Source organism: Erithacus rubecula (genome assembly GCF_903797595.1).
Source record: "Erithacus rubecula genome assembly, chromosome: 20".
Taxonomy (NCBI): domain Eukaryota; kingdom Metazoa; phylum Chordata; class Aves; order Passeriformes; family Muscicapidae; genus Erithacus; species Erithacus rubecula.
Window position 1 is genome coordinate 9,700,614 of NC_136672.1, and position 12,472 is coordinate 9,713,085.

Below are 12,472 nucleotides of genomic sequence, written 5' to 3' on the forward strand. Positions count from 1 at the left end.
GTTCATGCTGCTGCACTGGGTGCAATGCTCATCTCTCCTGGAGTTCTTCAGGTGTACAAACCTTGACACAGATATCTCTGTACTGTACTTCTGTGGTTTTCCCTGACTCCTGTTGAGTTTACTGGTGAGAAAAAGGCAACTCTGACTTGTTAAAAAGGTGGAACTTCATTTCTGATATGTGATGCAGGAAGCAGTTGGTGAATCCCTACTTGGAAAAAATCTGTAAAAAATCTCAACTCATCTCCCTGTTGTTGAGCAGGTGCTGCTGCACCTTGTCCTGGTGGGCAGGGGCTGAGGGCAGAGCCCTGCAGGCACAGCCTCAGCTGGGATTTCTCCATGTTTGCTGCCAGCCAAGTGTGTCCCTGCTCAATTCCCTCCTTCCCTACACGTTCTGGAAGAGGAAATCCTGCTTGGTCAGCTCAGCATTGCTTCAGTGCCTGCTCTGGTGTAGTTCAGACAAGGTTCCCACCAGCTCCTGTGTTGAAGACATCTTTTTTATTTAAAACAACCCCAAACTCCTCTCTCAGAAAACCCAGCCAAGATGCTCCTGCTTTTTTTTTTTTCTTTTCCATCTTGTTCCTGTTAGAGGAACTCTGGGAGCCTGTCTTGGTGCTTTCACTCTTTCACATGCCAAAGATCCCTCTTAGTTGCTCTCCTGCCAAACCAGATCTTGTAGCCTTGCCTCTAAAACCATCCACTTCCCTGCTCCTTGGGGTTCCTTTTGTTGCTGTTGCTTTTCCATTGAATTTCCTCGTGTTTATTGACATGTCTATTGTTGAGCTTCCTGGACACATGCAGCTCTCTTTTTTTGGGATACAGGGAAAGACAAATAGTTGCCTTCACTTCTGTGCCCCTGCTGTTGGGGAAATACTGTCAGTGATGTGATTCCTACAGATGGGCTGGGTCTCATGTAGAGCTGGGGTCATGGAGGGTGTAAACTGGCACTGCTCCATTGGCTTGGCTGGAATAAGGCCAGTTTTGTCCAGCTGAGAATCTGTCCTTAGTGTCTAAACAGTTATTACACACTAATAAAGATTAATGATCCTAAATCCCCACGGATTAGACATAAAATGGCAAGTTTTGCTCATTAATCTTTATTGCCATGTTCTGGTTGTTGATGTTAGAGCAGTCTCCTCTCTCTGCTCTGGGCTGAGCCTGGGGAGATGGAGGGTGGGCAGAACACACAGAGCACACCAGATGTCCACATTTTACACTCCCTGTCCTCCCCCCAGGTTCCTTTTTTTCCTTGCAAGCCCTTAACCAGCAGCAGAGGATGGATCCCAGAGCTTTCCCTGCTCCTCTGACCTCTGCCTGGGCTGTAAAACCCAGATTGTTTCTGGTGAGAAGGGATCAGATCATGTTCATATTTCAGCTCAGCCTTTGCTGGAGCAGATGGAGAATGTGAAATTTGCCCTGTGCTCTGCAGAGCTGGGAGATTCACCCTGCACTGTGGCTGCAGGAGTGGCAGCTCTGTTAAAGGCTGGGAGGACTCTGCTCCTTGACATAACCCCACTCCTAAAAACAGTGGCTTTGGTTAATAAATAGGGCCAGAAGAAGCTGCATCTCAGTTCTGAGGTGTTTGCAGATGAGCAAACACAGGCAGGAGCTGCTGGTGCCAGTGCTGCAGGCACTGGGTAAATGGAAAGGACTCTGAGAGTGCAGTGGACTCTAAGGGTGGCTTTAATGGCACAGGGACAAAATGATTGCTCTGATGGGCAGCTGGTGTCAGCCCACCCTGCCAGGGAGAGGCAGGACACAGCCACAGGTGCCCCCAGGGCACAGCCTGAGAGCAGCCTGGCTGCCCCTTCCCTCCCCACAGCTTCCTTCAGGCACAGCTTTGTGGGCAGTGGCTCTCAGGGTGCCACTGCAAAATCTGAAACCCCAAACAAACCCATGGGGGAAAAACCTGCAGGTGGCCCAAGGCTGCTGCTGCTGCATGGCTTTAAATGCTGGGAAAAGCCTGGGAGAGGCCTCTGTGGCTGGGACAGAGAAGGGGAAACTTTTAGGGCAGCTTCATGCTGGAAATACCCAATTGTGAGGCCACCAGGAGCTGCAGGATGGTTGTGATGTGGGATGCTGGAGAGTTTTTGGGACACCTGATACCCCAGGCACCTTCACTCTCCTGTTTTCATGGCTGGGCTTTTACTGGCAGCCAGGAGAGGAATGGGCTGCCTGCTTTGTCCTGCTTTGCTCTAGAATTACAGATGGGGATAAGGAATCTTGTTTTTAAAAATTTGGTTTTCTCCAGTTCCCCCTGCTCCTCAATCCCACAGCTGGGAATTCTCCAACTCTCCAGCTCCAGCAAGAACTTGTCCCTTTGCTTGCTGCCATCCCACTGGAATTTTTGGGAATGCTGGAGCTGCCCTGAGGTGGCTCAGCCCTTGAGAGGCTCCTGGATTTCCAGGGCTGGGGAGAGCATCCAGCTCGTGGGGTCCTGTGGGGATAAGAGGGAAAAGCTTGGAAGTGGAGATGGAAATCTCAACAGATCAGACATCCATCAGCAATTTCCAAAGCTATCTGCTTTTAGCCAGACCTGAAAACCCTTCCTAGAAGTTTTATTTCAGGGTATTTTGATCTGTTACTTTCACTTTTGGGCTTAGCTAAATCCAGGAAATGTGGAATGGTGTAATTTTTGAATAAAGACTAAACACACCCCAAGTATTCCTGAACTGATCAGGAGAGCTGCTGCTTGGTTTTATCTTCCAGGAACAACTCAGGCTTTAATTCAGTCTGGTTTTTACCCCTAGATAATGATTGTTTTTGAGGAAATAAAGAGAGCAGACCATGATCTTTCCAGAACTCTGTGACCTGACACACCAAACCATTCCAGGAGGTGGATGGAGATAAATGCTCCAGTGAGAGGGGCCAATGTCTGGAGGCTGGAAGAGCTATCCATGGCCTCCAAAAACTCACACAAACACAGTTTCCCCAGGAATTGTGGGGTAGAGGTGTTGGATTCTGCCATATCTTGGGATTTTTCCCTCTAGGAGAGAACATTCAGGCACATCAGAGTGTCCCAGAACACCCAAAAGCCTTCAGCATTTTTATGGGGTTTTTTTTTTATTTTTCAGGATGGATACTGAGAAAAGTCAGGAAGGGCCAGGTGTCCTTGATTTGCACAGCCAGGGTGAAGAAATGTGGATTAAGTGCCTGGTAAAAGCAAAAAAATGTGTGTTTAAAGACAAATCTCAGTCTCTGTCAGAGCTGTTGAGCCAGGATCAAATTTTCCCAAATCCAGGTACAGCTGCAGAGCTCTCCATCCATATTTAGCCCAAATTTAGTCAAAAATTCTGCATAAACCTAAAAACATGGACTGTGCCTTCTGGGGAGCTGCTGGCAGGTTGGGGCTCAAAATCCAACATCCCCCAAGCCAGGATTTGGCTCTGAATATTCCCTTTAAAATCCCATGTGTAAAGTGAATTTCCAGGGCTCTGTTTTTATTTTGGTGAATCGAGTGGTTTGTGCTTGGTGAGAGCTGTTCCTGTGCCAGGGGCTGCTGGAAATAGTCACAACATCCAAAATAGCTGGAATTCTGCATTTTTTAATAGCAATACAATGAGAAGAAGCTGCTAAATGGAGCTTCTTGTAAGCTGGAAATGTGCTGGAGTAAAATAGGAAAAAAAGAATTGGAAACAACTCTCTAAAATTATCCAAAATCTTCAATTTAAGGAATTGGCAGTTTTGTTGGCAGAGATCCACGTTTAGGATCAATAAATGGGATTTCTAGACTTTCTGCCTTGAGGTGTGAAGTCTGCTTTTGCTTGAGATGGTGGGAAATCTGTAGCAAGGATATTTCTACATAGTTTTGGCTAAGAAAAAAAAAAAACAAAACCAAACCCAAACACCAAAACAGGAGAAAAAAAAAAAAAAAAGGCAAAGCACCCAGTGGTGTCTGGTGTTGAAGAGGGCACATGAACATGTTAGGAAGGAGAAGAATTTCCAACCTGCTGTAAAGCAAATCCTTATTTTACTTTATTTTTAAGACTTTTGTTTTTTTACAGTAACATCATTTGGTTTCTTAACTGTGAAAGTCTCTGCTTTTCCATCCCTGTGGAAGGCTGATGATTCTTTCTCATGTTCTTATTTATTATTTATCCCTTTCTGGTACTATCCAAGAGGTGCTGAAGGTATTTCCCAGCCTGTCCTTGAGCTATGAGGAATCCCTAACAGCTGGGATGGCAGCAGATTTTATAATTTTTTAATTGTGATTTTAAATTATATTTATAGCAACTTAGATTTAAATTTTTTTTTGTGTCCTGGTTTGCTCTAGAATTAGGGATGGGGATAAGAAATCTTGTTTTTAAACATTTTTTTTTTGAGTTTTAAAAAAATTTTTTTGAGTTTTAACACCTTGGGGGCTTCTGAAGAAACCTGCTCACTTTTATGTTTTTAGCAGGGAAGCAAAGCTGAGTTTCAGTTGTTCCTTTGAGAGGGGATTGAGTAGCACCAGGGTTCAGTTTAGCTGATAAAATGCTCTGTGTCATATCATTAAAATCACCCTGAATTCTGAGAAAACAACCTGAAAATTAAAACCTGGTTGGTGACAAACTGGGTTTGTCCAAGGCTCGTGGCAAACTTTTCTCTGTCAGATTTCCATGGAGCTTCTTTTTATTTTATTTTATTCTTTTTTTTTGTTTTTTTGCTGGAGCCCTGAGAGGACAGGATTGGCCAAGGCAGGGTTGGGGACAGCCAAGTGTCACCTGTGGGGACAGAGGACACGTGTCCTGCAGGAATAATGGAGCAATTCCTCAGCAGCTTCTTGCTCTGTAGGGGATGTTGAGGGGGGAATCCCTTAAGTGTGGGAGAGAATCAGGACTGGGGGTGGGTTTTGTTCTTTTTATTCCCTTTCTCCCCTTACAAAGGTGCTTCCCCAGCCTTTCTGATAAAGAATAATAGAACCAGAGAGTCATTTAGGGTGGAAAAACCTTTAAAATCATCGAGTCCAACCAAAACCTCAGCACTGCCAAGGCCACCACTCACCCATGTCCCCAAGTGCCACATGCACACACTGAAACCCTTCCAGGGAGGGTGACTCAAGCCCTGCTGCAGCTGTTTCCAGACAGCTCACGCTGCTTTTCTGGTTTGTTTTCTTTCCCCAACGTATAAGAAACGTTGGGTAGCAGAATGTGGAATTGATTAGAAGTTCATAAAGCAGGGACCTCAGAAGGATGTGGGTATAAATGCTTTTCAGGCATCCGAGGTGAACTTTAAATGGAGCTTTGGCCCTCATTTGCTTTCTGCTTTTCAAAAACCATTTATGAGAAAGTGGAGCTGTCAAAGCCATGCATGAACTTTGCCTTCTTGCAAATAACTCGTCTCAAAGTAAATTGTCCAAGTGCACAAGAAACTTGTCTCAAAGTCAATCCAGTAGCTCTGCAAAGCTGGAATTATGTGCATTAGAGGGTGTGAGGTGTGTGTGTGTGTGTGTGAGAGCATGTGCTGTGCTTGGGGGGGTGCAGGGAGTAACTTGAACATTTTGAGATTTAAAAAAAACACAATGCAAGTGCTTTTTTTTTTTTTAAAAAAAAAAAAAAGCGTAAAATATTTATTTCTTGGCAGAAGTACATCAGACCACATCTCCCATCCTTCTTTTAATTGCTTGGTGTTTGTTTGTGTTGTCTCAGGCTTTGCTGGTTTCCTCTGCAGGGCTGTGTGCTGCTCACAGCCTGTCACCTCACACAACCTCTCCCAGCCAGGGCAGCTCCAGCTCCTCAGGAGAGCCCCTGGCTGCAGGAGGGCAGCAGAGGCACAGGGTTCAAGGCAGCACAGTGCAGCCTGGGTGATTTTCAGTTTTTAGCCTTGTGGAGGGAGCTCTTCCCCTGGGAGAATCCAAACCAGCAAAGCCTGAGGCAGCATCCTGAGTCAGAGCCTGAGGGAGGGTGGATGGGTCACACAGGGCAGCTTGGAGGGGAAAGGAGAGAGGTGCTGACATGGGTGGGAGGTGGCACTGGCTGGTTGGCAGTGTCCTGTGGGCTCTGCTCAAGGTTTGGAGCTGCCCTGTGCAGGATGGGCACCCCAAGATCCTGATCCCAGCCTGGCAGGAACTGCCAGGGTCCATCAGCCTGGGACAGCCAGGTTCATCAGCCAGGTTCATCAGCCAGGCACTGCCAAGTTCATCAGCCAGGTTCATCAGCCAGGTTCCATCAGCCAGGCACTGCCAGGTTCATCAGCCAGGTTCCATCAGCCAGGTTCATTAGCCAGGTTCATCAGCCAGGTTCCATCAGCCAGGCACTGCCAAGTTCATTAGCCAGGTTCCATCAGCCAGGCACTGCCAGGTTCCATCAGCCAGGTTCATCATCCAGGTTCATCAGCCAGGTTCATCAGCCAGGTTCATCAGCCAGGCACTGCCAGCCTCACAGGCTGTGAGCTCCAGAGTCCTTCCCTGCTCACCTGGCTGCCCACCTGCACGTCCCCTCCCCCTGGCTCCACCTGCAGCACCCCCTGTGTTGTCTTCACCCATCCCAGAGCTGCTCTGAGGATGAGCAGGAGCAGCAGAGTGGCAGCAGGACTGTGTGTGTAATGTCTGAGAGGCTTTTACTCAATGTTGCTTTACTGAGATGCTTTTAGGATCCATGCTGAGCTGGTATTCTTTAACCATCACTGCCACAGATTCTTTCTCCCCACCATCTTCATTTCATACAGATTGACAAAATACATTTCACTTGGAAAAAAAACCAACCCAAACCCTGCTGATGGGACAAGTTACTCCTCTTGACTGTGCTTTGATTTGATTTCTCAGGATACCCAGAGGTTTTTCACTGCTGCTGAGAGGGGACAGTACACCTTTTTTGGAGACTTCAACCACTGTAACAGTTTTCCAGATGTGTGTGTGCGTGTGTGTGTGTGTGTAGCCCAGCACTGTGCGTGCGTGTTCTGCTGAATATCGTGTGCATCTCTCAAATGCTTCAAACAACTGCCTGGAAGTCAAAAACCAACCACCTCTTTCCAGTCATATGTTTGCCGTGACTTTTCATAACCACACTTGAAACTAGTGGTCTTGGATGGAAATATTCAAAGAGCAGGGCATCTTTATAGCAATGGTATGTCAGTCCAATTATGGAAAATGTACACAGAAATAAATAAATGAAATTTAAAAGTGACGTTCTCTCAGCCTACCTGTGTTTCCCTCAGTGGAAGTGCTGCCAGTTGTGTGGGGACACGGTCTGGGCTGCTTTTGCCATTCCTAGGGGAGGTTTTTGGGGATCATCTTTCTCCCAGCAGCTTATCATACATGCCTGAGGGCTCAGCAGTGCTCAGGGTAATTGTCAGCCCTGCTGCTGCTGGTTTCCCTTTCCCTGCAGGCGCAGCCACATCCCGTCCAGCCCACATCAAAGGCAGCAGCAGCTTCCTGCCCCCAGCCCTCCCAAAAAACAGCTTTTCCAGGGGTTCAGGGGGGCACAGGCCATGGCCAGCATGGCTCTGGGGTGTGAGTTCTGGGCTGGGCTTGGAGCTGCAGAACATCTGTGCTCTGCTCTGCTTCCCCATCCTGGATTCCCCTGCCAGCCCCACTGGTACCTGCCTTTCTGGAGAGGGTGATTCAGGCTGTGCTTTTGTCCTGATGCAAGGCCAGGGTTCACCCTGGGTTTATTGTCTGAGCCAAAGCCTTTGGCGAGTGAAGTGTGCTGGGCTGGTCGTGCTGAAACATGAATCTCTGCTTCCCTCCTCCTCATGTAAATAAAACTGTCCTTCCATTTATATTAGAACTGCAGAAAACAATATCCCAGCTCCCTCTGCTGATCCTGCAGTCCCAGTGAAGGCTGCAGGGCTGATGTGCTGCCTGGTTAATGGCAGAGCTTTGAGGGGCACAGGTTTTAAGCCATGCAATTGTCTGTGTTGATGAAATGGCAGATCCTGTTCCCTCTGCCTCCCCTGCCTGTCTGGTGTATGAAATTGTGGAGTAATCCCTGCATTGTCACAACTAATGTCACATGGAAGTGAGGAAGAGAACGGGAAAAGTTGAGGTGTGAGGAAAATCACTGTTCATCACCTGGAAGAAGCACAGAGGCCTGGGCTGAACACTTTGGAATATTACCCAGCACTGGGAATGCTGGTGATGCAGACATTGCCATAAAAATGTCTGAAGGGAAGAGTTGCAAAAGGCACAAACCCATTTCTGAGAATCCTAAACTGAGCAGCTGCTGAAGTTCTCCCTGCGCTGCTCGGGCGTGTTCTGTTTAAAAGGAAGAAATTAAGAGCCATATTTTTATTTTATCAAATCAAATTACCTCTGTATGCTCAGTATGCTCAGAATATTTATGCATCAGTGCCTTTTTTTTTTTTATTAGGGCTTTATCTCACTGTAATCAATTCCAAATACTAACCTATTTTTATCGCTGTAATGCAGCAGTAATTTATAAGATGTAGACGGAACGCACACGAGATGCCAAAAGCAATTTTATGGAGCCTCTTTTGTTGTCATCTACAATGCATCAGCTCTTTGCCTTCAGCCTCCCATCAATTTTAAAAGCCCCAAGATAAAAAAAAAAAAAAATAAATAAAAAGGAGCAAGTATAGGGAGGCAGCTGCCAAGGCCTGGAACAGCCTGAGATGTGTGTGCACCTTTGGGATGGAGGTTGATTGAACACGGCACAATAATGAAAACCTTGCTGGGCTTTGTAATGCAATTATCTGGGTTGGAAATGGCAGATCCTGTTTCCTCTGCCTCCCCTGCCTGCTCCATGTATGGAATTGTGAAGTGATTCCTGTGTTATGCTGATTAACATCACAGGGAGGTGAGGAGAAGAACAGGGAAAGCTGAGGTGTGAGGAAAAGAGGGAAAGTTGGGGTGCTTGGGGCTGAGCAGAACTGCCTTTCTTCATCTTCCCTTCTCTCCTTTGGGAGCCCTCCTGGATGGGCAAATACTGAATTCCAAAGGGCAGATATGGCAGTGAAGCATTCCAGAATCCCCATCCCAATTTTCACACCAACCTGCTGCCTTGGAGCAGCTTCCACCTGCAACAGGAGCATCCCTGGTGTGTCCATGGTTCAGGTTCTCCAAGTCAAGATCTTGTCTCCAAGTCAGACATCACTGCTGCTCTCCCAAATTTTTCCTGTTCCTGTGTTACCACTCCAACAGCTTTTGGTTCCAGTTCTCTGGTGCTGGAAGTGCTTGGAGTGATGGTGAAATCAATATAATTGTGATTAGACAGTGGGAATGGCTTCAGACTCACAGAGGGCAGGGTTGGATGGGAATTTGGGAAGGAATGGTTCCCTGTGAGGGTGGCAGACCCTGGCACAGGTTCCCAGAGAAGCTGTGGCTGCCCCTGGATCCCTGAAAGTGTCCAGGGCTTGGAGCAGCCTGGGACAGTGGAAGATGTGCCCAAACTGGATGATCTTTAAGGTCCCTCCCAACCCAAACCATTCTGTGAGTTTAGAAATATGTGAAGATATTGCAGCATTTTTGAAGCATGCACTGCAGTTTATTGATGGTAAAGACACAGATGTTTAATTCAGTTTCATTTACTTGCTGAATCCTACTAATAGACAATTGGAAGCACCTTCAGACTAGAAGCACACCCCACTTAATACCCAGTGATTGCTTTCAGGACATGTATATAAATAGGTCTCCTTCAACAGGCTTCTCTTAACCACAGAGACAGAAAATAAATGGAGGAGCACCACAGAACACTGACAAATTATTGATGGCAAACATTACCAAGGCACCTTTGTTGTTTGCCTGCCCCTTTCACATGGGAGGGCTTTTGGGAAGCAAGGAGCAGGGCAGCCCCTCCTAAAATCATCACTAAAGCATTTTGCATGGCAGATTACTTCAGGCCTCAGCACTGCACTCCTGGCTGGGTCAGGAGAGCAAGGCCAAGATTTGCTGATTGAGATCAGATGCCTGGTGGCGAGAAGGAATCTAGATGACTTAACTGGAGGGATTAGACTCAAGTCTTTTGGCTTCCACTTGGCTGTTTCATAAACTGCACAGCACAGGGGTGGATGGGGACAGCAGCCAGTCCCTGAGCCCTGCTGGTGACAGGGACAAAGGAGGGGCAGGAGGGAGCTGAACTCAGCCCTCAAACCTCCAGCTGGGCTGAGCCTGCAGCGCTCCCCAGCCCTGCCATGGTTCACTGGTGATGCTGCAGGGCTGAGCTGGTGTTCCAGAGCTTTACTGGTGTTCCAGAGCTCTGCTGGTGTTCCAGAGCTCTATCGGTGTTCCAGAGCTCTGCTGGTGTTCCCAGAGCTCTGCTGGTGTTCCAGAGCTCCTCCAGTGTTCCCAGAGCTCTGCTGGTGTTCCCAGAGCTCTGCTGGTGTTCCAGAGCTCTGCTGGTGTTCCAGAGCTCCTCCAGTGTTCCCAGAGCTCTGCTGGTGTTCCCAGAGCTCTGCTGGTGTTCCCAGAGCTCTGCTGGTGTTCCAGAGCTCTGCTGGTGTTCCCAGAGCTCCACCAGTGCTCCCAGAGCTCTGCTGGTGTTCCCTGAGCTCTACTGGTGTTCCCAGAGCTCTACTGGTGTTCCCAGAGCTCCACCAGTGCTCCCAGAGCTCTGCTGGCATTCCAGAGCTCTGCTGGTGTTCCCAGAGCTCCTCCAGTGCTCCCAGAGCTCTGCTGGTGTTCCCAGAGCTCTACTGGTGTTCCAGAGCTCTGCTGGTGTTCCAGAGCTCTACTGGTGTTCCCAGAGCTCTGCTGGTGTTCCAGAGCTCCTCCAGTGTTCCCAGAGCTCTGCTGGTGTTCCCAGAGCTCTGCTGGTGTTCCCAGAGCTCTGCTGGTGTTCCAGAGCTCTGCTGGTGTTCCCAGAGCTCTACTGGTGTTCCCAGAGCTCTGCTGGTGTTCCAGAGCTCTGCTGGTGTTCCCAGAGCTCCACCAGTGCTCCCAGAGCTCTGCTGGTGTTCCCTGAGCTCTACTGGTGTTCCCAGAGCTCTACTGGTGTTCCCAGAGCTCCACCAGTGCTCCCAGAGCTCTGCTGGTGTTCCAGAGCTCTGCTGGTGTTCCCAGAGCTCCTCCAGTGCTCCCAGAGCTCCTCCAGTGTTCCCAGAGCTCTACTGGTGTTCCAGAGCTCTGCTGGTGTTCCAGAGCTCTACTGGTGTTCCCAGAGCTCTGCTGGTGTTCCAGAGCTCCACTGGTGTTCCCAGAGCTCCTCCAGTGTTCCCAGAGCTCTGCTGGTGTTCCAGAGCTCTGCTGGTGTTCCCAGAGCTCCGCTGGTGTTCCCAGAGCTCCTCCAGTGCTCCCAGAGCTCCACTGGTGCTCCCAGAGCCCCACTGGTGTTCCCAATTCTCCACCAGTGTTCCCACAGCTCCTCCAGTGCTCCCAGTTCTCCTCCAGTGCTCCCAGCACTCCAGCCCCGTTTCCCTGCCCTCCCCAGGTCTCTGGGTCCCCCAACACAAGCAATGTCCCCCCAGCCATCAGAGGGTTTTGTTGGTGGCAGTTCCCATTTGGAGCCTCACCCATGGGATGGATCCCCACGGGAGCACATGGAGCTTTCTCCTTTCTCTCAGAGCCTAACCTTTAATTTTACAAGGCTGATTGAAACCAAGAGTGGAAATAAGGAGTCAGAGCTGCTCTGTTTTCCTTCCCCTCCCTTCCATTATCTCCTTTCTTTTCCATCCATCCTCGTTTCACATGCCTCTCAGATTGCATCCCCCAGTTATTTATTGACCCAGACCTAATTCCTTATTTCCAGAAATGTGTCATGAGTCCTGCCTTTGAGTCATTGCTTTTTGCTTTCCAGGCTCACCTCTTTGACCACGCTTTCCTGTGAAAGATAAGGATACACAGGGTTTGTGGAGTAATCTCAGCAGGATGCCTGGGTTTCATTCATGGATCTGTTGCCACTGGCTCATTATGGAAAATTAGGGGAGTTATTTCACCTTTCAGTGCCTCACCTCGGTGTCACCATCTGTAAAACAAGGCTCATAATTGTTATCTCTTCCTCGCAGGAGAACTGGGGAGCTTCACTAATGACCATCTGCTAAATGCTCAGAGCCTCACATCAACATTTCTACTGAAGTGCAAATTATTATTAGAAACCAGGGATTGTTACTGGATTGATATCAAATCATTGTCGACAGCTTCTCTGCAGGGAAAACTTAGGCACAGCCAACAAGAACAAGCTGCATGTTTTGAAGTTGTGCAGTTGATTATGTTGGCTTTCATCTTTTGGTAAGAGGATCCTCTGCCATCTGAACTCTCTGATCTCAGGGAACACAATTCATCCAATCAATCTGGAGGAAAATAAACCTCTGCAGACAAAAACATTAAGTATCCACCTGAGATCAGATGAAGATGGAAGATGTTAATTAATTCCCAGCCCCCAGCCCTTAACTCTTGCACAGCCAGAGCCTCCCTGGCCCACCAGGCAGTGCTGGAGGGGAGCACAGGACACATCCATGGCCCATCCCAGGCTTGCAGAGTCTCCTGGGATCAGCTTTAATTGGAAACATGCAAATATTTAACAATTCAATTGGTGCCACTGAAGGCTCCTATGGACAGTCTGGGGGTCACATGCACTTGGAGATTCCAGCTGTGGCTCCTTCC

General features: G+C 48.3%; 2 long non-coding RNA genes across 2 annotated transcripts; one reads left to right on the forward strand and one right to left on the reverse strand.

Moving 5' to 3' along the window:
- Nucleotides 1-5,056: 5,056 nt before the first annotated feature.
- On the reverse strand, nucleotides 5,057-6,284 carry LOC306810834. The gene is made up of 2 exons (XR_013776557.1): nucleotides 6,172-6,284; nucleotides 5,057-6,034 (listed from the first exon to the last, which is right to left on the reverse strand). It is a non-coding gene; the product is annotated as an uncharacterized lncRNA (long non-coding RNA).
- Nucleotides 6,165-7,100, forward strand: LOC306810833. The gene is made up of 2 exons (XR_013776556.1): nucleotides 6,165-6,275; nucleotides 6,352-7,100. It is a non-coding gene; the product is annotated as an uncharacterized lncRNA (long non-coding RNA).
- Nucleotides 7,101-12,472: the final 5,372 nt, after the last annotated feature.